The following is a 26,561-nucleotide window of genomic DNA, read 5'->3' as shown; positions in this document are numbered from 1 at the left end:
GAGAAGAGGGTAGAAACAATAAATCTGCCAGGCATGGTGGCTCCCATCTGTAGTCAGTAAGCTGAGGCAGGAAGATCGTGAGTTCCAGGCAAGCCTGGGTTACATAATAAGACCCAATCTCCAAAAATATAAAAATACACTTTAAAGCATGAATCTGAAGGAAAAGATACACCACTACAGAAATAAAGAATACATTAGGATAGAGAACTCATAGAATAACAAATTAAGCTAATTAAACAAATTTTAGAATAAATAACAGAAAAGAACTGGAAAGTTAAAATGAGGGAAAAACATTTAAAACTAAAAGGAAGTGAAGATAAAGATAAAATGGAGTTATGAGAAGAGAGAAAGTGTTGAAGCAGGTAAAGCAGATCCATCATTCAGAAAACAGAAACCTCTGGGAAGGATGTGAAAGGACGGGAACTGTCCAAATACTGAAATTTACTATTCAAAGAGGCTCCATGCAAGGCTATACTCCCAGCATGCAGAAGGCTGAGAGAGTTCAAGGCTAGTCAGGATTACACAGCAAGATATTCCTCCACAAGGATGAAAGGAAAGAACAAAGAGACAGAGTAAGAGTGAAGGAACGGATGAAGGAAGTGGAGAGATGGCTCAGCGGTTAAAGGTGCTTGCTTGTTACAAAGCCTGATGGCCTGGGTTCAATTTCTCAGTATCCACATAAATCCAGGTGCACAAAAGTGGCATGTCTAATCCATCTAGAGTTCATTTGTGGTTGCAAGAAGTCCTGGCACATCTATCTTTGTGTGTGTGTGCACATGTGTGTTTGCCTCTTTCTCTCTAAAAACATTTTGATGGCAGTTAAGGTTCTTGCCTGCAAAACCTAAAGACCCATGTTCAACTGTCCAGGTCCCATATAAGCCACATGCCCAAGACGATGCAAGCCCACAAAGTTGCACATGTGTACAAGGTGGCATGTGTGTCTGGAGCTCTATTGCAGTAGATGGAGCCCCTAGTGTGCCAATTCTCTCTCCCTCTCTCTCACTATCTGTTGCTTTCTCTTTCATAAAAAATTTAAATCTGAATGTATGTATTTGTTTGTGTCACTGAGGGTGGCAGAGAGGGAAATGAGATACAGAACTTGCTTCCAACTTGCTATGTTGTCAAGGCTGATCCTCCTGCCTCTAAGTCTCAAGTCTCGGGGCAGGGTAAGGTCACAAGAGTGCACCATCAAGCCAAGCTTGCAACTATATATTGAAAAAGGCAATGGAACTTTAAATATAGCTACACAAAATGACCAACACTAAGATGTATTCTAGAAAAACAACTGAGTTGAGCACATATATTAGAAGAAAACAGAGTAACAGATTTAAAATATTCAAAGAAAGTAAATTACTCACAAAGTCATTCATAAAAACTATGCTTTAAATACAAAGGGCGTAGGAAATCAGAGACAAAATTACTAAGTGCCACAACATAAAAAGTAGTATTCAAAACTAATATATTTACCTATGCTACCACAACTAAAAGAGAGCTGGAGGGGTTTAGTACAGTGCAGATTATACAATTCCTTGAGAAGGCAAATGCAACATAATATAATCATTAAAAATGTTGCAGAGCAACTAGGAATGGTATAAGTTAATCTCCCTGGCCATCAGAGTTGATATGTTATTCTAAGACTGAGGAGTGGGTAAGGTAGATAAATGAGGACAGCAATTACAGGTATCCCAACTCTACCTTTCCCAAATCCATGAGAACTGTCAGCATACCAAAAAAGGAAATAAAGTGAGCTGGGGAGATGGTTCAATGGGCAAAATGTGTGCTACATAAGCATGAGGACCTACGTCTGGATCAGCAATACCCACATAAAAATCTGGACATGGCAGTGTGTGCCTGTAATTCCAGTGCTGAGGAGGGAAGTTAGGAATTTCCCTGGGGAATGCCGCACAGCCAGTAAAGTTGGACTGGTAAGCTCTGGGTTCAGTGAGAGATTCTGTCTTAGAAAAAATTAAGGTAGAGAGTGATTGAGGAAGACACTCCATATTGACCTCTAGCTGCCACACACATATGTACACATGCCCATTCACACATGAACATGCATACACATGTGACACACACACCAAAGATATAGAAGATAAGAGAGTAAACCAAAGGCCCATAACCCTGGATATAAAATGAAATAATTAGCATCTGTGCCATATATACATACTGACCATCCCAGCAACAGGTATTGTTTCCACAGAGATAATTGTCTTCAACACAAGCTTCATTAGAAACAAATTTAGATTGTAAGATAAATGGCTGATCTCAGTTCTCATGTAACACATGGTTACCTGAAGTACAAATGCAATCAGGTTCTACTGGTCAAAGACGGAGAACAGGATTTTTTGAAACAAATTATTTTATAGGGGCTGGGAAAGATGACTCAGCCATTAAGGCAGTTGCCTGCAAAGCCTAATGATCCAGGTTTGATTCCCCAGTACCCATGTAAAACCAGATGCACAAAATGATTCATGCATCTGGAGTTCATTTGCAGTGGCTGGATGCCCTGGCACACCAATTATCTCCTCTCTCTCTCTCTCTGCTTACAAATAATAAATTATAGAAAATTAAAAACATATTTTATAAAAGGCTGTACTCTTTTTATTTCCTCACTGCTGCTCCTGTTTCCCTGGGACTCCTCCTCAGTGAGGTTAAGGTGTACACAGTGGAGTCATGACAGCCTCAGTTATTAGTCTCTGTGGAGAAGGAGTGGAGACTGTGCCTTGGGGTACTGCCACCCACTCTGTGGCTCTTACGTTCATTCCACCCTTCTTCCTGAATGAGACAGGATTTTCCATAAAGACAGAAATGCAAATGAAGGAAACTGAGTCATATTTAAGCTCATGGTTCATGAAGATGATAAATTCAAAAACTTCTTTGCCAGGATGACAACAAGCTAGTGAAGTAAGGGAAGGACCCTACCGTGTACCTTCCATCTCTGAGGTGAAGAGTTCCACTAGGGAACCAAAGAGCAGATGAGGAGGAAAACTATAACAGCTTCCCAGCTTATACAGGGTACAACATATCACCATATCTATGTTTCTCCCACTGAAATGTCAGCGTTAAGATGACAAAAGGAAAGATAGTAAGGTATTAGGTCCTTTAGGAAGGTGGTGTCATGGTGTCATCACCTAGAATTCTGCTAAAGGGTCAAACTGGGCCAGGCACCACTGCCAATATCAGGACACATAGCAGAGAGACTCTTGAACTTAGTATTTAATCTTAAATCTATAGGTCATGTGGCTAGGCATGTGTCATGGTTTGATTCTACTATGCCTCCCACGGGCTAAGATTTGGGCATTATTCCCCAGCTAGTAGAGCTGTTGTTAGAGGCTGTAAGGCCTTAAGGAGGCCAGCTCAGGTGGAGGAAGTTGATCCCTTGAGGTAAGTCCTTGAGTTATACTATTCTGCCTCCCTCCTGTCATGCTCACTCTGCTTGCTAATCCACCAAGATATAAGGAACCTCTGCCTTGTGTTCCCAGCACCATTAGCTCCCATCATGCTTTCCCTGCCAGGATCACTAACACTTCTCAAACCTTGGGCCAAAAGAAGTCTCTCCTCTTGTAAACTGCTTCAGTTATGCACATTGCCACCACAAGAACAGTGACATCCTAGGGATCTCCAAAGGGTAGCGACTCAAAAGAAAGGCCTTGACAGGAAATCTTCAGTTCCAGAAACTTCAATGATGGCTCAAATATTTTAGACGTGGGTGATGATAAGCTACGACTCCAAGGAATGCATACTGAGGTGATAACAAGCACAGAAAAGAGAGTCCCACAAAAGTCAAAACAGGGAAATTTTGGAAGAGGCTGTGATATGAGTCAAATAGAACATGTGAGGGGCTTTAACCAAGCTGGCAAAGCTTGATGTCTTGGCTTCAATGGTGCTTACAAGGATACCCACCTTAAAATAAAATATTAATGCTATCTAATATAGAAGTCAAATATGGCTATAACAAAATCAACTTAACTTCAATTAAAATTTAAAAATTCATTCATAGCTACATATGAGGTGTTTCATAGACACGGGGATCTGCTGTGCAAAGATCCTGGGACAAGAAGGCTTTGTTTATGGCATAGGAACAGTGTAGCATGGAGCCCCATTTCTACTACTACATTTGATTTTATTAAAAAAAAAAAAAACTTAAAGTACATACTTCTGAAGTTCATCACACAGTGCATCTAATATGAATATTAACTATTCTTTGAAATGATAACAAAGGGCATACATCTTCCAGAAGAAAGATGAAGGAAGTTGTGCTTACATGCCAGGACCCCAAGCCCATCCAACAGATCTGATTTCAAGGTGAGGGTACATGGCACCCAGAAACTGCCATCCCAAGGCCAATGCAGCTGTGTTGAGAAAAGGTTAATAAGCACTTCCCAGCCACCGACAGATAACCGATCATTTCAATTACCATTAAACATTTATTAGACATCGAGACTAGATAAGGCTCAAATAAAATACAGTCACAGAATCTGCCAAATGGACACGAGATAACGTTCTTAAGATATGTAACCCATTTGACAAAGGGACAGCTAGGCAGCTCGCTTCTTTTCTGCTTATCCTGAGGTCAGCTGCTTTCCACCTCCCTGTGACTGCTGAGCTCACAGGAGCCTTCTGAAGGAATGGCTTCTCTGGAGACTCCAAGCAGGTGTGGGGAAAGGGAAGGTGAAAGTTTGGTGGATGAAGTCAGAAACTGTTTCTAGACAGGGTAAATTACATAAGAGAGACGGTAGGCTAGCTGGCCACACAGGTCAAAATGAGAGCTACAAAAATATGTGGTACTTAAAAAGCAGAGGCCCTATAGAAAAGTAATTTAGAGACAGAGAGAGAATTTCAAAGACTGAAAGACTACAAAAGGCAAGCTCTCCAGTAATGCCCTTAAAATCAGCAGGACCAAAATTGGGGCCTCTGAGATGGGTAAGGGAGGGACTATGAATAAACTGTAAAAGGCAAAAAAAAAAAAGTCTCTACAAAATATCCCTCCAAACAAGTCTTCAATTATATGAAGAAAATGTCAGTAGTTTTTTAACCCATGGAGAGTGCCTTCATACACGCGTGTATGTGTGTGTGTGCGTGTGTGTGTGTGTGCGTGCATATGGAGGCCAATGAACAACGTTGGGTATCCTTTCTCAGGAATGCCACCCCTCTTTTTTATTTACTTACTTTCTTAAGAGCAGGTCTCTTACTGGCTTGGAGCTCACCATGTCCTCTTGTCTCGGTCTCTACCTTCCCAAGGCTGGGCTTACAAATGCATACCGCCATGCCCAGTGCTTTTACGAGGGTTCTGGAACTGCATTCAGGTTCTCATACTCGTAAAACAAGTAGTTTACAAATTGAGCTATCTTCCCAGCTCCTCAATATTCTGTAATAACACAATGGATGCTAACAAGTAACATGCAAGGCTATAGACCCCAAGATCTGGGGCAAAAAGTGATGTATTACCACTTGGGTCTGGAAGGTCAATATCATCAAAAGACATCTGAGTTATGCAAGGTGCACACACCAAAGGCCACAGTACCCGAGTCAGGATAAAAGATGCATAACCTCAGAAAGGATGCTAGAATGAGTTAAGAGCAAAAAGGAGGAAAACAAAAGTGAGTCTTTTGCAAGACCCACTCAACTCTGAGCCTTTCCATCTCAGAGTGTCCATGCTATGTTTACTGGTGCCTGGCTCTGGGCCAAGTATTCTGTATGGCTCTTGTTTCCATCTTGTTCTATCGAGAAAGATTTGGCAACTGAAATCTATTATGATGTCAAAAGGGAGCTGACAACATAAAACGTACCCCGCTGAGTTGGTGCTCTACACGGCTACATTTACAACAACACATGTATCATAAAAATTATAAGAACTGCAAATGAACCACTGATTTCCCATTCACTGACATCAATAATGGTAAAGACCTGGATAACTTCCAAACATCTTTGCCATTGTTTAATTTGTCAAAATCTATCAAGAGCATTTCAACCACAAACCTGTCCTCCAAGGTACATTATCATTCCCACGCTCAGCTTAGTATCAGCAGCAACCCAACCAAGACACCGTAATTACTGACACTCCTGGTGGAACTGTCGATCCCTGTTGCAGTTCCTCGATGTCTCAGTGTCTCACTCTTCGTAAGTACCATTCTTGCTCTCAATTAGTTACTTATGATCATTTAAAAATTTGGCTCTAATTTTGTAAGATGTCTCCATGCTTTCACAATTAGTCCCTCATTACAGTGTAAAGGTTCCTACTGGGCTCAAATTAGCAAGATTTTCTGTTTACTTCCTATCTGTGAACCAGGAATGCTGGTAGCGGTATGGGGTTGGAACAGTTCAGCTGACAGCTGTAGGGAGACCCAGCAGGTAGGGAGTCAAACACATGGAAACAAAACCATAAAGACAATCATTCCATTTTCAGAGCAAGTTACAAAATTAAGATTAAAAACCACATGGCTTCTTCCACCAAGGATCAACTCTGAAGGCCCCTCACACAGACCCCCAAGAAAGGGCTATAACAGAAAAATCTTTTCTAAAACTTCATGTTTTATTCATAGTGAATTTTCAATCATGGTTCAACTATTTGTTACTCCTTGATAATCATGGAAATATGGCTTAAGAGGTCAAAACAGATAAATACTTAATATCAAAGATGAACACATGCCTTAAAAACTGTTCAGTGAGAAATCATTTCTAGTGCATGCGTATGTATGTATATGTATGTATATATGTGTATACATATGTATATGCATAAATGCTCCACCCCATCATTCCACTGACATATGTCTAGAATAAAGTTACAAACTAGACCAAAGAATGTGAAATGTTTGGCTATAACAATGTGAGTAAAATGAATCCATCAGGAGTAGCACTGGCCATCAGAGACTGTGCATGCATTTGTGCAGAAACCAGGCAGTTCAAAGTCTGATTAGTCCTAACACAATGAATGTAGGGACATGTTGGATAGATACTAAGTAAATCTAGCATACACTACTTTTTCCCAAATTGGTTTATTTCACATTTCTGTATTTTTGGGGAAAAGCAATTTCTGTATGACAGTTGCACCTGGAGTTTACCACGTGGCCTTCATAGAGAAAGAGCTGGAAAGCCACAGATTTAGTGGCAATGAGAAAATTGCATTTTATCCTTATTTGCCAAAACATCAAAAGAATATTTTTTCCCATGGAACATGTCTGTATTGAGTTAGTCTAAGTCTACATAGTAGAAGTGAACAGTAGAGACAAAGATGGATCTGAGTGGAGCAAAGTCCCAGTTACCTGCCACTGAAGATAATGTTGATGTGGCCTCAATTGGACCCCACCAGCTGCCTGAAATAACAAAATAATACACTGGCTAAATAAGCCACCCACCCTTCATGACTGCTTTCTCAGTTAGATATGGACGAGTGTCTACCTAGTGCCGGAACAGCATCATGACAGGACTGTGCACTGTGGTGCGTATCATGCGGTCAGACCCCGAGTCTGAAGAAACCCCTGAAAGCGGGAGACACAGCACGTGTGCTTCATTCTGCTTTTTTCAACAAAGCCTACCACTAAGAACAGAGTCCCAAAACACATGGAACCCAAACAGATGGAACTGAAGAGAGAAATAAACAATTTAATGATAATCGCTGGCAACCTCAACACTCACATTATCCTAAAGGGACAAAGAGTGGCAAAGAATCAATGAAGGAAGGAAGGCAAAAAAAAAAAAAAAAAATGAGATGAGCCAGCTGGACATGACAGACACCGGGGAAATGTCACCAAACAAAAGAAGACATATTCATCTCAAGGAGTTTCTACAGGGCGAGCCACACCTCAATTCTTATTAAAACTACATCTTCCTGTTATAATGGAATAAAGTCAGAAATCAGTAAAAGAATGGAATATGGTAAGTTCACCACCATATGGAAATTAACAACACATACCTAAGTAACTGAAGAATCAAGGGAAAAATCAGAGGAAATTGGAAAATATTTTCAGATGAACAAAAAGAAAATGATCAAAACTTCTAAGATACAGCTAATATGGTGATCAGAAAGAAATGCACAGCTGTAAACACTACATCATAAAAGGAAGAAACAGCCAATCTTATTTGTTATTAAGCGTCCAGGTAGCAAACTCACCAACACATGCTAGAGTCTTGATTCACCAGTCACAAGACTGGACAACCTTGAAGCCAATTATGTTTACTCAGTCCAGACAAAGATTTGACGTTATACTGCATTGATGGAAGCTTCTGGTCAAACACTGATCTTCTTACCAAAGATTTCTCAGAGAAAGAAACTAAGATCAGCTAACAAGTGAACATAAGACGTAGCTTTACAAATAAGACAGGGGTAGTGGCGCACTCCTTTAATCCCAGCACTCGGGAGGCAGAGGTAGGAAGATCACCGTGAGTTTGAAGCCACCCTGAGACTCCATAGTGAATTCCAGGTCAGCCCAAGCTAGAGTGAGACCCTACCTTGAAAAATAAATAAATAAACAAACAAACAAACAAACAGATGGCATGGTGGTGTACAACATTAGTCACAGGACTTGGGAGGCTGAGATAGAAGGATTTCCATGAATTCAAAGCCAGCCTGGACTAAAGAGTGAGTTCCAGGTCAGCCTGGGCTACAGTGAAATCCTGCCTCGGAAAAAAAATGATAAAAAGTAAATGAAATAAAAGCAGATTTTTTCTGAATTTTACTGGTGTGATGTTATGCCCATAACTAGACTAGTGAGTGGAACTTGTGTGTGACTTACAGGACCAAACTTGCTGAGGCATGAAGCCTCTGGTTTAGTACTGTTGACTCCTTTTTAGACACATGTGCCCCTGACTGTTCCACTAGAAAACTCTCTTAAAGTCTGCTCAAGAAGCATTTATTAATGTCTTCAGGAAAATAAGAGAGGCAAGAATGGATGAAGCCACAAGGAGTTATGGGAACCTATGGGTGTGGTCTAAGACACCAAAACTCTGATTAGAAACATTAGGGAAACAAAGTCCCATGTGGTTCCACACACCTTTAGTCCCAGCACTCAGGAGGTAGAGGTAGGAGGATCACCATAAGTTTGAGACCACCTTGAGACTACATAGTAAATTCCTGGTCAGTCTGGGCTAGAACAAGACCCTACTTTGAAATACCAAAAGAAAAATAAAGCAAAAGAAAGATGAGGGAGCCAAGCCCACATCCTTGCTAGTTAAGGCATCTAAGAAAGCAAAATGATGAAGGAAATATGAGGATTTAAATTTATTTATTCATTTACTTTTATTGGTGTGTGGCTATATATGTAGTATGTATGTTGTGGTGATATGTCACATATGTATGTACACATGCATGCATACCCCATGCATACTTGTGCAGATGCCAGAGAATGACATCAAACCTCCTCCTCTACGGCACTCCTACATTGTTTCTTTGAGACAAAGTCTCTCAGTGAAGCTGGACCTACCTGTTGTTGGTCAGACTGTCTGGATTTGACAAACTACAGTGACTCTCCTGTTTCCCCCATAGAACTGGGGTTACAGGCATGTGTGGCTATGCTTGGTTCGAGGGATACGTTCTGGGGATTGAACTCCGTCCCTTAGGCCCTCATGCTACACAGTGAGTGCTCTTAGCTGCTGAGCTATTTCCATAGTCCTTATCTGAAGATTTTAAAAATGAAACAGGCTTTGACTCAAATAGGCTTTTAAATGTCAATTCTGAAATAATTACAGACAACAAGAAGTTATAAGTTTCCTTTTTGCCTTCTCCCTGCTTCTCCCGATGAAGCCTCCTTACACAGCTATACACAGTACCTGAAGGTGGAAACTCACGCTGACACGTGACTTTTAGTGAAGACAGATCTACCTTACCCAGCTTCATTTATTATTTCTGCAGTCCCAGGGAATCTAGTGTAGCTTACTTCTCCAAGCCTCAGTTTATCCGTCTGGAACCTAATTGCAGCCTGCAAAGTTACCACACATGCTAAGTGTCTAAAGGAGAGTGCTAGAGCACTGCTACAAAGAGAAGCTGTCACACAGTGGGAAGCTGCTAAGTCATGTGATGGTTGTAATGCAGTATGTCCCCCCATAGACTCGCCTCCTTGGATACTGGATTTCCAGCTGGTGGTGCTGTTCTGGAAGGTGGTGAAAACTTTAGGAGGCACAGCTTTGCTGGAGGAAGTGTAGCCCTGGGCCAGAGCTTCAGGTCTTACAGTCTAGCCTTGCTTGCTTTCCTCTTTCTTGGTATTTCCTTCCTGATGATGTGATGATGTGACACTGGTTTCCTGTTTCTGCCATGCTTTCCCCACCACAAAGGATTTCCCTTGAAACTGAAAGCCAAAAATAGATTCTTTCCTTCCTTAAGCTGATTCTGGCTGGGTATCTTGGCATAGCAATAAGAAATGAGGTGATGCAAATGGGCACATCGTAATTATTAAACAGGACTTCTGGGACTTCCAATATTTCTCTGACAATTTTCCTGAGGCCTTTCTTACTTCTCACTAATACAGAGATGGCATCTGCCTCAAATACAGTTCAACTAATCCCTCAGGACAAGAACAATGGGAAAACATGATGTTGAACAGTTAAGAACTGTGGTGGTTTGAATAGACTAGATGGCCCCCAATATATTCAGTTGCTTGTTTGTAGTTTGCATCTGCAGCCACCTGGCTGGAGGCAGTATCACTGGGTGGATCTTAAGGTGTGGTGGTGGGTTTCAGATTTCAATCTAAAGATATGCAAAGTGTGCCTAGCAGGAGTTCCTGAAGTGTGCTGTGCTGTGTGGCTTTTGGCTTTTGGCTTGTACTTCTCTCTCTGCTTGGTCCTGTGAAGACAGGCCAGCTTCTTCTGCCATTTATGGAACTTCCCCTGAATCTATAGGCTTAAATAAATATCCCTTCCTCCATAACTGTGCCTGGTCTTGAAGTTCATCTCAGTGAACCTGAAGCTGTCTGCTACAAGGACTGACAGGAAATAGAACTCGAACTTCCTGCGTTTGTGCCCATGCAGGGGTTCATTTGTTAAAGGTGGCTCAGCAGTGACATGGCTCAGGGGCAACTGACAATGCTTTTGAGGGTTTAGAGGAAAGGAGAGACTGTCCACACTGCATTTTAAACCTCTACTAAGAGTTCAAGGCATGTTTGGTGACTTTGTTTTTTTTGTAGACAGTATAATTTGATATTGCTATGATGGTTTTTTGTTTCCTACTAAAAGTATTTAAATCTCAGAATATTTTTTTAAATGAACACACTGAATACAAGATGAAACTCACTCTGCCATAGTTACCAAATATACTTGAGACAGAATCAAGGAAAACATAGCTCTTAAGGAGGAAAGCATTTTAATACTTCTTAAGAAGGTCTCCAGATGTACTTATTGTTTATCCATTTATTAGAGACAAAGAGAAAGAGAATGGGCATGCCAGGGCCTCTAGCCACTGCAAATGAACTCCAGATGCATGTGTCACCTTGTGCATCTTGCTTACATGGGTCTTGGGGAATTGAACCCGGGTCCTTTGGATTTTCAGGATAATACTTTGACCACTGAGCAATCTCTTCAGCCCCAGATGTAGTTTTTTGCACATGCAAGAGAAAATTGCATAGTCATGCTCTGGGCAGGGTAGCACATGCCTATAATCCTAGCCCTGAGGAGGCTGAGGCAGGAGGGGTATGAGTTCAATGCCAGCCTGGGGGTAGGAAGGTGGCTCAGCAGAGAAGAGCTCTTGCTGCACAAAGATGAGAACCAAACTTCAATCCCCAGCATCCATATCCACAGTGCTGAGGGGGCTGGGACAGGAGGAGCACTGGGGCCCCCTGGTCAACCAGTTTAAGGGAAATCCATCAAGCTCCAGGTTCAAAGGAGTCAGAAAAAATACAGAAGAGCAAAAGAGGAGGAGAGTAGACATACTCCTCTGTCCCCTGCATGTGTATGCATGGACTAAATACTTTTTTGACACACACACACACACACACACACACAAAGAAAACATACTAAACCCATCAAAGAAAGTTGTTTACAGCTGGATCAAAGAAGACTTAGGGACATGGGGAAACAACTGTTTTTGTTTTGTGTAATATATCAAAATGATCAAAACCTGATTTCCGGCCGGTATTTAAATGAAGATAGCTTCAGCTCTGTGAGCCAGTAGCCTATGCTCTGTTCCCACTCCTTTTTTCTCGACATGAACATATGTTTTCCTTAATTTTAAAAATTACTTCGTTTTTCCTACCCCGGTGTTATGCAAGATCCCTGCTTATTTTGGCCAAGGAAACAAAATCCAAAGAGCCACCCAGAGCTCTCCATTCCAAGGGAGGAGTTTCCCAAGCAAAGCAGAGTTTTGCTGTTGTGTTTCCTCTCTGCCCTGCCCATGAGCAAGGGGCAGTTTTCTGCGGAGAAGCTGAAGGCAGCACAAAGGAGGGGCCAGTCCTCAGGCAGTGCAGAGAGCCAGGAGTGCAGGTGTGGGCACAGACGCTGCATTCGGGATCACAAGTGCTCATTAAAAAAAGAAAAAAGTGAAAACACAACAACAACAACAAAACAGGAGTGAGGCAGTTTAATATATCCAAAATATAATGAGAAAAGGTATTCTACAAATACAGCCCATGAAAAGAGGAGATGTCTTTTACTTTATAAAGTGCTCAGGAGAATCAGATTCTCCCATGGAGAAGGCAAACCTTGACTTTATTTCTATGATGAAAATCTTCCATAACACAGCCTAGTGGTGAGTGTGAAGAAATGAATGAGGGGCTCCCATGTGTACGCAAGGAAAACAGAGACAGCCCTGTACATGGGATATTGGTTTCAAAGAGGGCCCAGGCCCAAAACTGTGCAAGAATGAAACGCTCACATAACACATCTCTGTGAGCAAGCCTTGCCTGCAGACGATGGAGCTGCTGATCTAACGGTCGCACTTGGAAAGGTCATGGGGACTGGAGCTGTGATATATAAAGTAAGACCCCAGTGCCAAAGTTCTGATTGAGCCAAGCCAACGTGGCTGTTTTTGTTGGGTGGAAGAGACTTTTTTTTTTTTTCACTGAGCAAAGAATTCCGGTAAACATCTGCTCACCATGACCACAGAAGAGGTGGTTGTTTTCATCCATGGTCATTTTAAAGGAATAAATCCAATTAATAAAACCACATAGTAATGGTATCCAGCTTTCCATAAGTCTGCTTGCTTCTCTCCACAGGCCTGATTAGTAAGCATGTGATGCGCAAAGTTCCTCCATATTGTTTTTGAAACTTTCCAGAGGACAAGGATGCAGGATAAGTATTTTATACCTCCAAGGACGCTGCATCTTAGCATGCTGGCAGTCCTTTTCTAGAGGGTTCTTTTGCCCCAGGTAATTAATGCCCCATTAAAAATACAAACTTAGATGGATGCAGTGGTGCCATATAATCCCAAGATCTGGAAGGCTAAAGCAGGAGGGTCAGGAGTTCTACGTCAGGCTGGACTACAGAGTGAGAATGAAGCCATCCTGGATGACACAGGGAACATGAGACCATCCTGAGCCACATAGCGAATCTGGAGCCATCCTGGACTATACAGGGAGACTCTTCTTTCCAAACAACAAGATCAAGGCTGGGATGTAATCGTCTTCTATAGAGCAGTTGTTAAGAATATGTGAATTCAAACCCCAGCATTACAAAACTTAAATAAATAATAAAGTGACAAATATTGAAATTCTGATTAAAATCTTGACCTTATCTAGTAAATATTCCTGGAAACACCTGTGAGTCAAACTGCCTCTTGGAAAAAATGGCTGCAAGAAATGTCACCCAGAATGGTCTGGGAATTTTTTAAATTTATTTATTTATTTGAGAGAGAACAGAGAGGGAGAGAATGGGCATGCCATAGCATAGGTCAATTTGTGCATCTGGCAAAACTTTACATGGATACTGGGGATTTGAACTCAAGGCTAGACCCAGGCTTTATAAGCAAGTCACTAAACCATCTCCTTAGCCCTGGTTTAAGTCTTCAAACATCCTTACTTGGTTCTTTCTTTGGAAAAGAGAAAAGCTAGCAGGAAACTAAGTAATACACTGCCATTCATAGCTGCCAAACAAGAGACCCAAACCTCATTTTACCTTTGGACAGCTAGCTTTCACTCCTCCAAAATAAGAGCATCCTATGATTATCATTAAATGACTTCAATAAAGGAAAAGAAATCAAGTTCAAAGAATCCCAACTTTCAGTCTGGGTCAAGTAAGCTTCTGCAACTGCCTTCAATGTCCACCACACCTTCCAGGTCAAAGAAGCCAGGTTTGCATGCACTAGACACTACCACTGAGGTTGAGGAGTTTTGGCCTGTGCTCATGTCAACATAAGTCATCAACAGGATACGCTTAGTACTAAATGTGAAGAACGTCTTTTGAGTTCTTCATTTCCCATAGAAACAGAACATAGCAGCTCATAACAGCTAGACACCAGTAAGCTCTTGAAAAGAGGAAATAGCGAGTTCTTCAATATTTACTCCAGTGACTGCCATCATAGACAAGGGACAAGGGACAAGGGCTTGGGCACTTCTGGGAGTGACTTTGTAATCTGGCAGTGGAAGGCTATCTGTGTTTCACCACCACCATCCCCTTCATTCTCCAACAAAGGCTTATGCCATGCCTCTGGGATACAGTTACTATGAGTGATGCACGTGCATGTGCTCGTGTGAGTAAGTACACATGGGTAGGTGTATGCAGCAGGAGGGGGTAGGTTCAGGTGATGTTTAGGATGTTGATGGAATCCTAAGGGTTCCACACTTTGTGTGCAGGTGTGTATGCATGTATGTGTGCATGTGTGTGGAGGCCAGGGGACAAGCTTGGAGGCAGTACCTTTTTTTGTTTTGTTTTCAGTTTTTTTTATTTTTTATATTTTATTTTCACAATTTTTATTAACATTTTCCATATTTATAAAAAATATCCATGGTAATACCTCCCCCCCCCCGCACTTTCCCCTTTGAAGTTCCATTCTTCATCATACTACCGCCCCATCTCATTGTACTTACATATATACAATACCAACTTATTAAGTACCCTCCTCCCTTCCTTTGAGGAAGTACCTTTTTTGAGAGGAGGTCTCTCATTGGCTCAGAGCTCCTAAAGTGAGCTAGATGGGCTGACCAGGGATCATCTTGTCTCTGGCTAACGTGGGACCTGGGAAACCGAGCCTCGAACCGGGGTCCTTAGGCTTCACAGGCAAGCACTTAACTGCTAAGCCATCTCTCCAGCCCCATCTTGTCTCTACCTTCCAAGCAACGGGGTACTCACTCAACATGCAGCATTGTGCTTAGCTTTTTTTTTTCTTTTTTAACTAAGATGAACACTGACGGTTGAACTCAAGTCCTTGTGCTTATGTAGCAAGAACTTTGCCCATTGAGCAATCTCCCCAACCCAGAAAATGATTCCTTTTCCACCTTGCTAAATAGTGTGTGCCATGAAAGGACAAAAAAGAGGCAGAGATGGAAAGGGAGTAAACAAGAAAGCACTTAATGCCCCAACCGCCCCTACATGACGACAACCCATTAACAAGGAAAGAGAAAGGACAGCAGAAGCATGGTGACATTCAATAGCCGTTGCGCCTTCCAGGAGAAAGAGAGCCAGCTCTAATGTACCTCGCCTATTCCTCCAACACTAACATGGTTCACTTCTATAAGCGATTTCAGCAGCTGAGGCCACTGTGATCATAGTCAGAATACAATCACGTGCCACCACATTGAATTTGCTGAACTAAAAATGCAATGCACCCATCATGTTTGTGTAACAGAAGGATTAAATCAGCTATAAGATTCAAACCCAAAAAGGAAATCCCAAGCTTTTAAGGATATCCCTAGTAGAACGATAATGTGATGTCACAAAAAAAAAAAAATAAATAAGTTAGGAGGAAGAAATAATTCTTTCCCCTTTAAAAAATTTCATATAAAATGCATCAACTTAATGCAATGCATGTCAGCATTCTTACCCATACATGTGAATTTGTTTAGATAAAATGAAAAGCCTTTTAATCCAAATTGCACAATGACACTTCAACACTGATCTGTTCTAACTTAGTAACCAGAGTTAACAGACTGCCTAATTAACCAAGTCATTATTTGCCAAGATCCAAATATGGGATGAATTATGGGCCAAGGAGAAAATATGATGGACAAGAAAATTATTAATTCAGGGAAGCAATAAAAGCATGTGGAGTTCAAGTTCTTTGCTAAATCTCGCCATCTTTATTAAGCTTCAATTTTTATAGTATTAGTAACCCAAGAAAATAAAAAAAAATCTATTCAGAGCATATGGAAAAACATCTTAAAGTCAATTAGTTAAATGGACATATGACTAAATTAATCTTTAAGCCTTGACATCTGATGGGGTATAAAAGTCACTGATGCCCACTGATAATAATGAGAAGTAGCCAAGAAGGGTGCTACAGGGGCTAACTGCATACCCAGAGAGTCTGAGATTCTCTTCTGGCATGATGGTACAAGCCTGTCATTACAGCATTCCAGAGGTAGAAGTATAAGGATCCAGAGCTTGAGTTACATAGTGAGACTTTGTCTTAAAAAGAGAAAGAAAGGGCTGGAGAGATGGTTTAGCAGTTAAGCACTTGCCTGTGAAGCCTAAGGACCCCGGGTCGAGGCTCGATTCCCCAGGACCCACATTAGCTAGATGCACAAGGGGGCACACGCGTCTGGAGTTTGTTTGCAGTGGCTGGAGGCCCTGGCACGCCCATTCCCTCTGTCTACCTTTCGATTTCTGTATATATCTCTCTCTTAAATAAATAAACAAAAATAAAATATTAAAAAAAGAGAGAAAGAAAAGGGGTGGAGGGAGACAAAATCAAGGAAAGAAAATGGGGAAGAAGTTTATATTCCATACCAATCTGAACCCTTGGGAAGGTGTTACTTTTATTCTGAGGTATGAGAAAACAGAAACCTGGAGATTTCATTGCCCACATAATGTGGCGTAAGTAAGTAGCACCAGGCCCTTTCTGCAGTGGAAGGGATATTAAGCATTTGGTCATCTGACTTGCTAGCTTTACCCTCATTTACCTGTTAGAAGATTGAAGTAACTTAACTCACACCATGTGGCTTGCCCACAAAAACAATCTTTCATGATCAGCTTCTCATTTTCATCATTAGTGATTGTTGATATTATCTAAAAGACATGTGTATTATAACTAGGCTGAAATAGTACACCAACCAATTTTTCTTGGTAATTTATTGCAAATCTGGATATAAAATGTGGTTTTAATCCTAGCGAGACTGCTACTATGATATTCTCCCTTTGGCTCCTGGCTAGCTCCTATTCTTCTTCCCAGCCCCCAACAATCTCATTTCTTCTATGAAGTCTCCCAGTCTCCCAAAAACCTTCTCCTTGACCACATTTACACAACTCATCAAAATTTTCTCTTCTGACCCTACATTGGTATGCTGACATCAAATAACCTGCCTTGGGACACCAGTGGCAGATGGTAGGTGGCATGTGTTATCTGTGTGGGCAAACAGGTGACAAAGAGAAAGGCAGGCAGGAGTGAGAGCTGTGGTCATGAATCTTAACATGACCCACTTTCAAGGTAGGCAAGGCCACTGCAGATAGTCAAGTCCTGGGTAGATGATGTCATAGTAGAAGGCAGCCAGTTGATGGTGAGCTATATCATAGACATTGTAAATTCCTTCCACCACCCAACCCTATGCATTCACATACATTATATCTAATCTACATATAGTCCATCTCCCCAGTATTCTTCCCCATCCCCAAAATCCTCACCCTTGCATTTACTTCTTATTGCTCTGTGTCAATCACACACTATCTGTTGCTTCACAAATGTATATGAGAGCTTCCTCAGGCCAAGGAAAGCACCATACCTGCCCAAGAATGTACTTCAGTGACGGGCATGTACAACACACAAAGCCAAGCACAAAAACAGAAATATCTGACTTCTGTGACATTGCTAAGCTCTTAAGAAATGATTTGTTTCCTCTGGAGTTTCCTGAAAACAAATGCAGACATAGTTATCACACTGGGACCAGGAAATGCAGCCCATGAACGAATGAGACAGAACAGAGTATATAGCCAGGAGACTGAGAGCAAGACTTACAGGCACCATCTGAACCCTTGGTCCAAGATGCTCCTGAAGCTTGCTCTGCTATCTGGCTTTTCAAAAGCACGAGCCTGCTCAAACCCTTTGACAGAGGCTAGTTGGCTGCAAAGAGATCTGACTAATGTAGGCTCCGTAACTGAAGGCAGAGCTCCACGAAAAGTGGTCCACACTTTGAGTAACAAGGAGATATTACATTTCTTGTCTTTTTTTTTTATTTATTGTCTTGTTTATTTATGGTCCATTGAAACTTGTGTTATGCATATTAAAAACCACTATTTTACTAATACAGTACTTGGCACATGGCTTATGAATCTATAATTCTATTGCCCATGTAAGCACACGTTTGTAATCACTACCTTTAAATAGATGACATCTTTATGGTAATAAATAAAACACTATGTTTCCAAGAACTAAGGGGACATGCTGACACAGCTGGTGGGGAAAATGTCCCAGGTAGAGGACGGGAGCTCTAAGAAGGAGACCCTCTGGCTCTCCCCACTTTTTCACACAGGTGATTAAGTGGAACAAATCAATCGCTGGGTGGTCAGAGGCTAATGTGACATAAAATGAGGGCTACACATGGGAGGTTAATTACAATAACACACCAGAGCAAAATGACTCAGAAGATGGAGTGGAAATGACTTAATAGGTACCCACTACAGATGGAAGGGAATGCTTCTTCCTAATCATATTGGGATGTACTGTCCCACTCACAGCCCATGTAGTAGCAAATTCATATGCAAATAATGTTCTTGAAAAGTCTAGAAAGTTCCACACACGTGTACTTGCAGTCCCAGAGGGAAAGCTATGTTCAGCCTAAATCAAAAATACACCTCCAAATCAACACCCTGAGATGCAAGACCAACTAACCCAGTAGTTATGAACCAGGGACCAGTGGGGGAAGGGATTCAAATCTCAGCCCTTCCATTGTACTCCACTCTGCCTTGGTTTCCTCATCTGTAAAAAGGGACTTTTAGAATCCTAACTTCCTCAATATCAACTGCTGAGAACCATGTTTGGCACACAGCTAACTCTGAGTAAGGCAGTGATGACAGGACAGACTTCAGAAACGCAAGGGTTTCTTTAACTGTTGGGGGTCAGAATGCCTCAAGATTGGGATGTCTCTGAGTTTGGAAACCTGTGTCTGGCCATCTTCCAGGGAGTGACAACAAACATGGAGATGAACTGAAACATATCTTAGTATGAACAGAGAGGCCGTGGTGAACTCAACACGAAAACCAATCTGCTAACACTCCCAAGGCTCCGGGACTGTAGCACGAGAGAGGGCAAGAAGGTTGTAAGAACCACACGATAGGGAGAAATACCCTGAGGTACAGTGGCCCCCTCCCCCGCAATAAAACGGAAAAGAGGCCCTAATTACCCCACAATGAACACCAAGGACCCTACCAAGGGAGACCCTCAGGATAATGGAGACCAGGATGAGGTGATACAAGACTATAGCCCATGTAAATATAAAATTATATTTATAAATAAAAAAGAAAGAAAGCTCAGCATCTGGGCAGGTGGGATAACTCAGTTGGTGCAGTGCTTGCCTTATAAGCAGATCCTAACCTGAGTTTGATCCCCAAAGATCACATTCAAAAACAAAATGAAAAGACATAAAAAAAGACGGGCATGGTAGCACATACTTGTAATCCCAGCGCTGGGAAGCCAGCAATACACAGATCCCTGGAGCTCAGTGGACAGTTAGTCTAGCCTAACTGCTGAGGCCCAGGTCAAGGAGAGATCTTGTCTCTGCAAGAGGCGGGCAATGTTCCTGAGGTTGACACCTGAACCTGTTCTCTTGCCTCCAAATGCATGCACACCTATGCACACACATGCACACATGTACATAGGTGAACACACACACTAATGAAAACTCATCATTGGTCTCTCATTACTTTGTAAGGGGGAAGCAGAAAGAGTATGTGGTGAAAAGATGGAAGCCCACAATGTAACACCCACGCAGCTAAACCAACCCGACATAGCCAAGCATGACCTCTGTGAGGAGCAGTAATCCCAAGAAATCCCTGTGCTCAGGAAACAGGTCAAAAGTGGGCAAATGGGCTTTTGTCACCATGAATTAAAGACTAAGGCCAGAGAAGGGAAAGGATAAGGCATGGGTTCCCTGTACCAGAAGGCCCAAGACATAAGTCTGCTTTGAGGACTGGGTTTAACCCCAGTGACTCTTGGCCAGCATTGCCTTACACCTAGAGCTGAAGGTACCTAGCTAGATTGAGAGAGGTCAGCCAAGCTCCCAAACACTAAGGAAGAACTCCCCAAGGCCCCCAGGCCTTCCCACTGATACTCAGCCTTCTGGACTGTGGACAGGCAGTGAGGGGTGGGTCTCGACTGGCCAGTGCCCCATACAAACAGCGCTCAGGCACACCTATCTGTTTGTCTTCCACGAATTATTATTTTACACTCTGAAATGATATTTGGAGACAAGGGTGTTATATATTTTTAAAGATCTAAAAAGCTGGGTGTTAGCTACTCTGAGGAGTTTAACAAAAGTTTTTTTTTTTTTTCCTCATGTGTTTGCTAACACTGACTGATAGTCACTGGGATTCATAATTTTCTTTCCTTAAAAGGATGATAAAAACCAAATTGGATGCCTACACAACATTTTAATGATGTTCTGTTTTATAGGTTCAGAGAGGGTACTGTGATTGCTTAAATAGGCCCAGGTAATAATTCAAAACTCAGGTCAGTGACAGACTGAGATTTCATGCATTTCATCCTTTACCAACAGAAATGATCAGATAGAGAGAAGGATGAGCCATTCTGCATGTTTTGGCTAGGAGGCAACACATCCACAACGAACGACAACGTGTGGCAACCGCCGGCACACTGCAACAAGACGAGGAGACGTGGCCGACCCCAAAGCGGGTGGAAGCAACGAGGGGGGTCCTACTTGACTTCTCCCACTGATGCACATTTCAGTTTTATATCAACAAAGAAGCCGTGGCCAGTGCAGTGGCACATGCCTTTAATCCCAGCACACTGCAGGTTGAGGGAGGCATATCTATAAGTCTGAAGATAGCCTAGTGAGGTCCTTGTTAGCCTGGGCTTGAGTGGGACCCTGTCTCAAAAGGAACACACACACACACACACACACACACACACACACACACACAGAGAGAGAGAGAGAGAGAGAGAGAGAGAGAGAGAAGAGAGAGAGAGAAGGAGAAAAGAAGGAGGAGGAGATGACAATGACCAGACAGATAAGTATACATTTAACACATAAAACAGGACTTACAGAAATTTAAACTACCTTCTGCTGCCCGGCGGGGGACCAAACCAGTCCTCACTGACACTAAGAGAAATGGATCCCCAGTGATGAACTCCCTATTTCCACATGTCTGGGGAAGTAACCCAGGTTCCCAACATGAAGCCATGCCAGCATCTGATGTTTCTACGTTGTACCATCTGCTACAAGGTACAATAAACCATGGCCAGAAAGCCAACACATTGCCAAGAGACCATCCTCTACACACTCCATTTCTTACTTTGATGCTTTCAGTTCATTTTCAGTATGTGTATTTAGTGCATGAAATTTGAACATCTAAATAGGATCAGAAATCAAGTCTTTGCCTCTCTTGTCAACTTTAAGATGAAGAGTGCTAACAGAGAGTCATGGCGCACGCATATAATCCTAGTACTTTGCCTAGATCACCCCATTAACCCTGCTGATAACCATATGAGCAAGGGGATCTTACTGCTTCCCTCACTTAGAGAAAATGATGGAGAAAGAGAGAGAAGTTTGACCAAGGACCAAGAGCCAGCAATCAGCATTGAGAAACGAGCTTAGAAATTAACCCACCTTAATTAACCTGTACTGCTTACAATATGCTTTAGGCTTCTATGGCCGATGGCCGGTCTTCTGGGGAAGGTGACAGCTAACCCCTTCAGGATGGGATACACACAACCTCAGGGTCACGTATACTGTATGGTGGAAACTTCCCAGACAAAACCCAAGCCCAGGGCCCTGTTCCTACTTTACAGTGATGTATGACACTCTATTTCCCCTCCTACTCCCTCGCCCACATCAAACCTCCTAGGTACCATGAAAATACAGAAGTTCACAGGGAAATCCCCAAACACACTGACTCTAAAATACCAACCACGATTGCCTACGATGTGCTCGGTAGTCTTCTCCATGAGGAAGCCATGCAGAGTTACACAGACCTGGCCTCTGCTGTGACCTGGTAAACAGCTGTACTGATAAAGCATGAGGAAGGGACAAGGAAGAGGATGGCATCAAGACGGAGGAAGAGGACTGGGGAGATACACACAATACTGGAAACCACATAGCCAAGCCCTATGCAGGCAGCAGCTGTGTGGCAGCTCATGAGGCCACACTGGGCCTAGAGGCAGAAAGTACAACTAATATAGGGCAGACTCCTGGCAGGTTGTGATAGAAGGCAGCCCTGCCCCATCTATGGGTCCCCTCCACCACAGTGATGAGTTAGGAAAAGGATCCCTGCAAAGGACCAAGTGATTTGGGGATGCCCCATGGTACTCAAAAGTCCACAGATGGGCACAGCCGTGTGATTGCTGTTGCTCCCAATCATGGGGGCATATCACCTGCTGGGCCATCTGTGAGCATGGCTGGTCATCACCGCCTCATGCATAAGGCTGGCTTCCCAGGGTGACCACACCATCTTTGAGAGCCGTTCCCAGGAATCACGGAAGGCCAGAGCCTACACTGCATAGTGGGGCCCTATATTAGGAAGAAAGACTGAGGTAGAAGATAGGCAACGTGGCGTATCTGCCTGCTCAGGTACAACCCATCCACTATAGATTAGTATGGGCAATGTTTTGCATGTACAACCGTAAAATGTTCGCATAATAGCCCCATACCCACGTGTATATTTAAACACGTGGGCCCCAGCAGGTGGTGCTGTTTGAGAATCAAGTTGTGGAAGTTTTGGGAGGTGGAACCTCCTTCCTGGAGGAAGTGAGTGGGGGGGGGCAGGCCTTGAGGTTTTATAACCAGCTCCCATGGAAGAGTATTCGCTCCCTTCCCCGCCATCTGCACCTGTGACTATGGTTTCTCCACTGTGACGGGCTGTTTCTCCTTAATGTGAAAGTCTCTCCTAAGCTGTGTTTTGTCAGGTCACTGCAAAGGGGAAAGGAACTAAAACGCAAGGAGACACCAGAGGAGATATCATGGACCAGGGAAACCCATGTCTTCTCCCAGGTGAATAACTATGGATGACGCAGTGACTCCATGGCACACTCCTCCTGGAGAGCTGGTGTGGTGCTGGCCTCTGCTGAGGCCCAGGATCTGTACTGAGCTCCTGGCCAGCATCACCTTGCAGAGTTTCCACAGGGTGCCAGACTGAATGCTGGACTAAGTACTAAACTGAGTACCATAGGGGGTTATAGTACTGTCCCCACTTTCCACATGAGGCGGTGGAGCCCAGGAACATTAAGTGACTTACTAGCCACTAATGGTCGCTGAGTATAATGGTGGGATGTGTATGTAAGCCGATCTAACTCCAAGCTTTCAGTGCTGACCACGCTGAGTCCACAGCAGGTAGGGGAAGGCAGCAAGTCCCCTGCCCCCCATCTATACCCACACGGGCTTCTATTCATTATGTGAGTTGAGAATTTTCACAAAATAATGTAGTGGCCAGACTGTGGTGAGAAATTTGGACAGGGACAACTTGCTTATCATCCCAAGGTGAGCAAGTGTTGAATAGAGGAAGGAAAAGTGGAGCTTGATGTGGATGTGGGGGAGAACTTTGTGTGTCTTTGGCTCTATACATAAGAACAGAGGGCAGGGCAGGGGCCTCAGATCATCCCTTGCACTTGCTGGGAGAACACCACTGGGTGTGAACTGGCCATGTCACTAGGACTTCATACTGACCCTGTCCTAGCCAAAAGCTAAGGGCAACAGATGTGGAAACCCGTTTGCATATTCAGGACCTTGAATTTTGGCTTATGTATCTCTGGAGAAAAAAAAAAAAAAAGGATGTCTCGGATTTGGCATGACACTTCAGTGAGAAATATTACTGGCCAAAATGTTTGCTCAGATGTGCTGCTTCTACTAAGATGGAAGTGCAATGGAATCTTTGCGTGTAAAATCCACCCAAGAGGCAGGTTGACAGAAAATCCATTTCATGGTTCCTCTAAGTGACCACAGCTGTGGTTCGGTAGCCATTCACATTTCCTTCCCTGGTGCTGCACCCCAGCGTTTACTGGGGTATCAAACTGCTTCTGATGAAGGCTGCACGGCCCAGGATTCCTTATGGTTAGAGGTGAAGAGCTCATGAGCAAAAGCCAAAAGTGAAGCTTCTGTGGAAGCTCTAGAAAATGTCCTGCCTCTGCTGGAAGGGCTATTCTTTTAGTCTCTGACACCACCATCTTTTCCTGTGAGGATGCAGAGGTGATGGCCGGAGACCCAGCAGCCACAATGTAAATGCCAGAAAACCACTTTCACAGAGCAGAAGGACGGAAAACACCAACTCTTCTCTCCAGATGTTTTACAAGACAGTGAGCATGCAAGCAACTTCTTACACTTACATGTAGTTACAGCTGTTACTAAAAACAATGATATCAAATGATAGGAGGATATGAAAACATCTCTTCATATTTCATTGCAGTTTATTCTTACTCTTTTTTTTGGTGAGGAGGAAAAATACTCAGAAAATTCATGATTTGGGATTCTGATTACCTCTATTCCCAAAAGCTGTTTGTTTAAGTATGACTTTCCTTCTTAATTAGTCCTGCTCCTCCAAGAAGCATATTTGCTGAGCCTGCCTATATGTTTTGACATGCAAGACTTGTGAAATTCAAACATACTGTAGACATCCAAAGAATTATTATTTATTAAGGCCTATATTAAAGGTAGAAGATCTTAGAGCCCTCTCAGATTTTGATGATTAAAGGAAATTTAATCGTTCTTCATTGGCATTTGATCTGTAGCCTGCCATAATCTCCCTGTATATCCCTTCATCCATATTTGATACTAAGAGACATTTCGACGGCATGTCCATCAAGTGTGATGCAGAAGGAATAGGCAGACAAACCACATTACGCCCAACACAAAGAGCTTGCCTCCACTCTCCTTTGGCTCTTGAAAACCAAGGTGGCTGAGTGAGCCAGGAAGATGGAGAATATTCTCCCTACATGGAAGGAAGGAGTTTCCAATTGTTCCAAGCTCCTCTGGACACAATCCATCTTGACTTACCCTGCAGCTCCCTCCTGCCAGGTAGAAAGGGAAGGCAGCTCAAAATGCCTGTTTCTTGCTGCAGATAAATGCTCAGCTCAAGTTCACCAGGATTGGTACCCAGTGAGGTGGAAGAGAGAAAAGCGACATTCCCACCGCGAGGCATCAGAGGATAGGGACAGGGGACACAAACTCAAGCCTACAGGTCAGACACAGGCCACTGAGTATTTCAGTAAACAACACTTCAGGGGGACATAGTAACCTTCAATTGTATGTGAACTATTCATGGCTAATTCTGTGTCCCAATGGCCAAACTGTAACACAGACTAGGCACTGAGGGTGACCAGTTACTCCCTGGTCTATTACAAAGAAACTATGCCATCTCTTGCATTAGGTCACCTTCCTGCAACCATAGTCCAAATGAAAGGCCTTAGGCAGTGGTCATGGAGGGTGACAGCATACGTGTGCCTGCCAACCTTGGGATTCATAGCTGACCCCGGGGCAAGAAGAGCACAGGTCTCTGTGGATTTCTCTTCTTGACCATGACTCCCACAAAGAGGAAGCACATCAGCAGCAGTGTTTGCCACTCACTTACCCTGAGCTTTTAGTGTGTCTCACAGCCATAAAAAGCCTGGGGTCACTGGCAGGGGGCGTGCATAATGCCACAGGACTGGAACACACAGAGAGACCCTGGAATGAAAAGAAGAGAATTAGGGCCCTTGCCAAAGCAATCAGAGCAACTCTTGTCCTTTCCTGCCTAGAACCAGCATTCAATTCAGCTTGCAGTCCAACTTCAGTACTAAAGTACCGGAAGGATGAAAAATGTTATATAGCTGAGTTTGTTTGTGTCTCCACATGTGTGTGTGCTTGTGGGCATGCTGGTGTACACACATGGCAGGCAAAAGCTGATGTTAGAGAACCCCTCAGTCATTCTGCACTTGATTCTTGAGACAAGAGCTCATGGACTTGGCTAGACTAGGTGGCCAGCAAGCCTAATGGATCCTGCTGTCTCTGTCTCCATGACCACCGATGTTACAGGTGTGCACTACCATACCTGTCATTTATGTGGGTGCTGGGGATCTGAACTTACAACTTCATGATTGTGGAGCCAGCCTTTTATCTGCTGAGCTTACCTTCCCAGACCCCAAATGTGGTGACATTCTCTTGGGAAGTGTGGTTCTCTTAGAACACATTCTTGGAACTGTGATACTGAGAAGCAGGTCAAGAAGACCGGCATCTCAGACTATGAGTGTGTTCTGGGTTTCTGCTGTTAGGCTCTCTTACAGAAGCCAGCAGAAGCTCTGGGCAGAAACAGCACAGACATAGACACACCCCCAGAGGGCAGATGAGCACACA

General features: G+C 43.0%; 1 protein-coding gene across 5 annotated transcripts in view; it reads right to left on the bottom strand.

Annotated features, from left to right (window-relative positions):
- Positions 1 to 26,561, bottom strand: part of Foxp1 (forkhead box P1) — a 526,824-nt gene that overhangs the window by 376,434 nt on the left and 123,829 nt on the right. For all 5 annotated transcript variants that reach the window (XM_045134139.1, XM_045134138.1, XM_045134137.1 and 2 more), the window contains exon 2: positions 25,801 to 25,895. The gene's annotated coding sequence lies outside the window, so the exon portion shown is untranslated. The remainder of the gene's footprint in view (positions 1 to 25,800; positions 25,896 to 26,561) is intronic.

The sequence above is a fragment of the Jaculus jaculus genome, chromosome 14 (genome assembly GCF_020740685.1).
Source record: "Jaculus jaculus isolate mJacJac1 chromosome 14, mJacJac1.mat.Y.cur, whole genome shotgun sequence".
Lineage (NCBI taxonomy): Eukaryota > Metazoa > Chordata > Mammalia > Rodentia > Dipodidae > Jaculus > Jaculus jaculus.
This window is presented reverse-complemented; position numbering and strand designations above follow the sequence as displayed.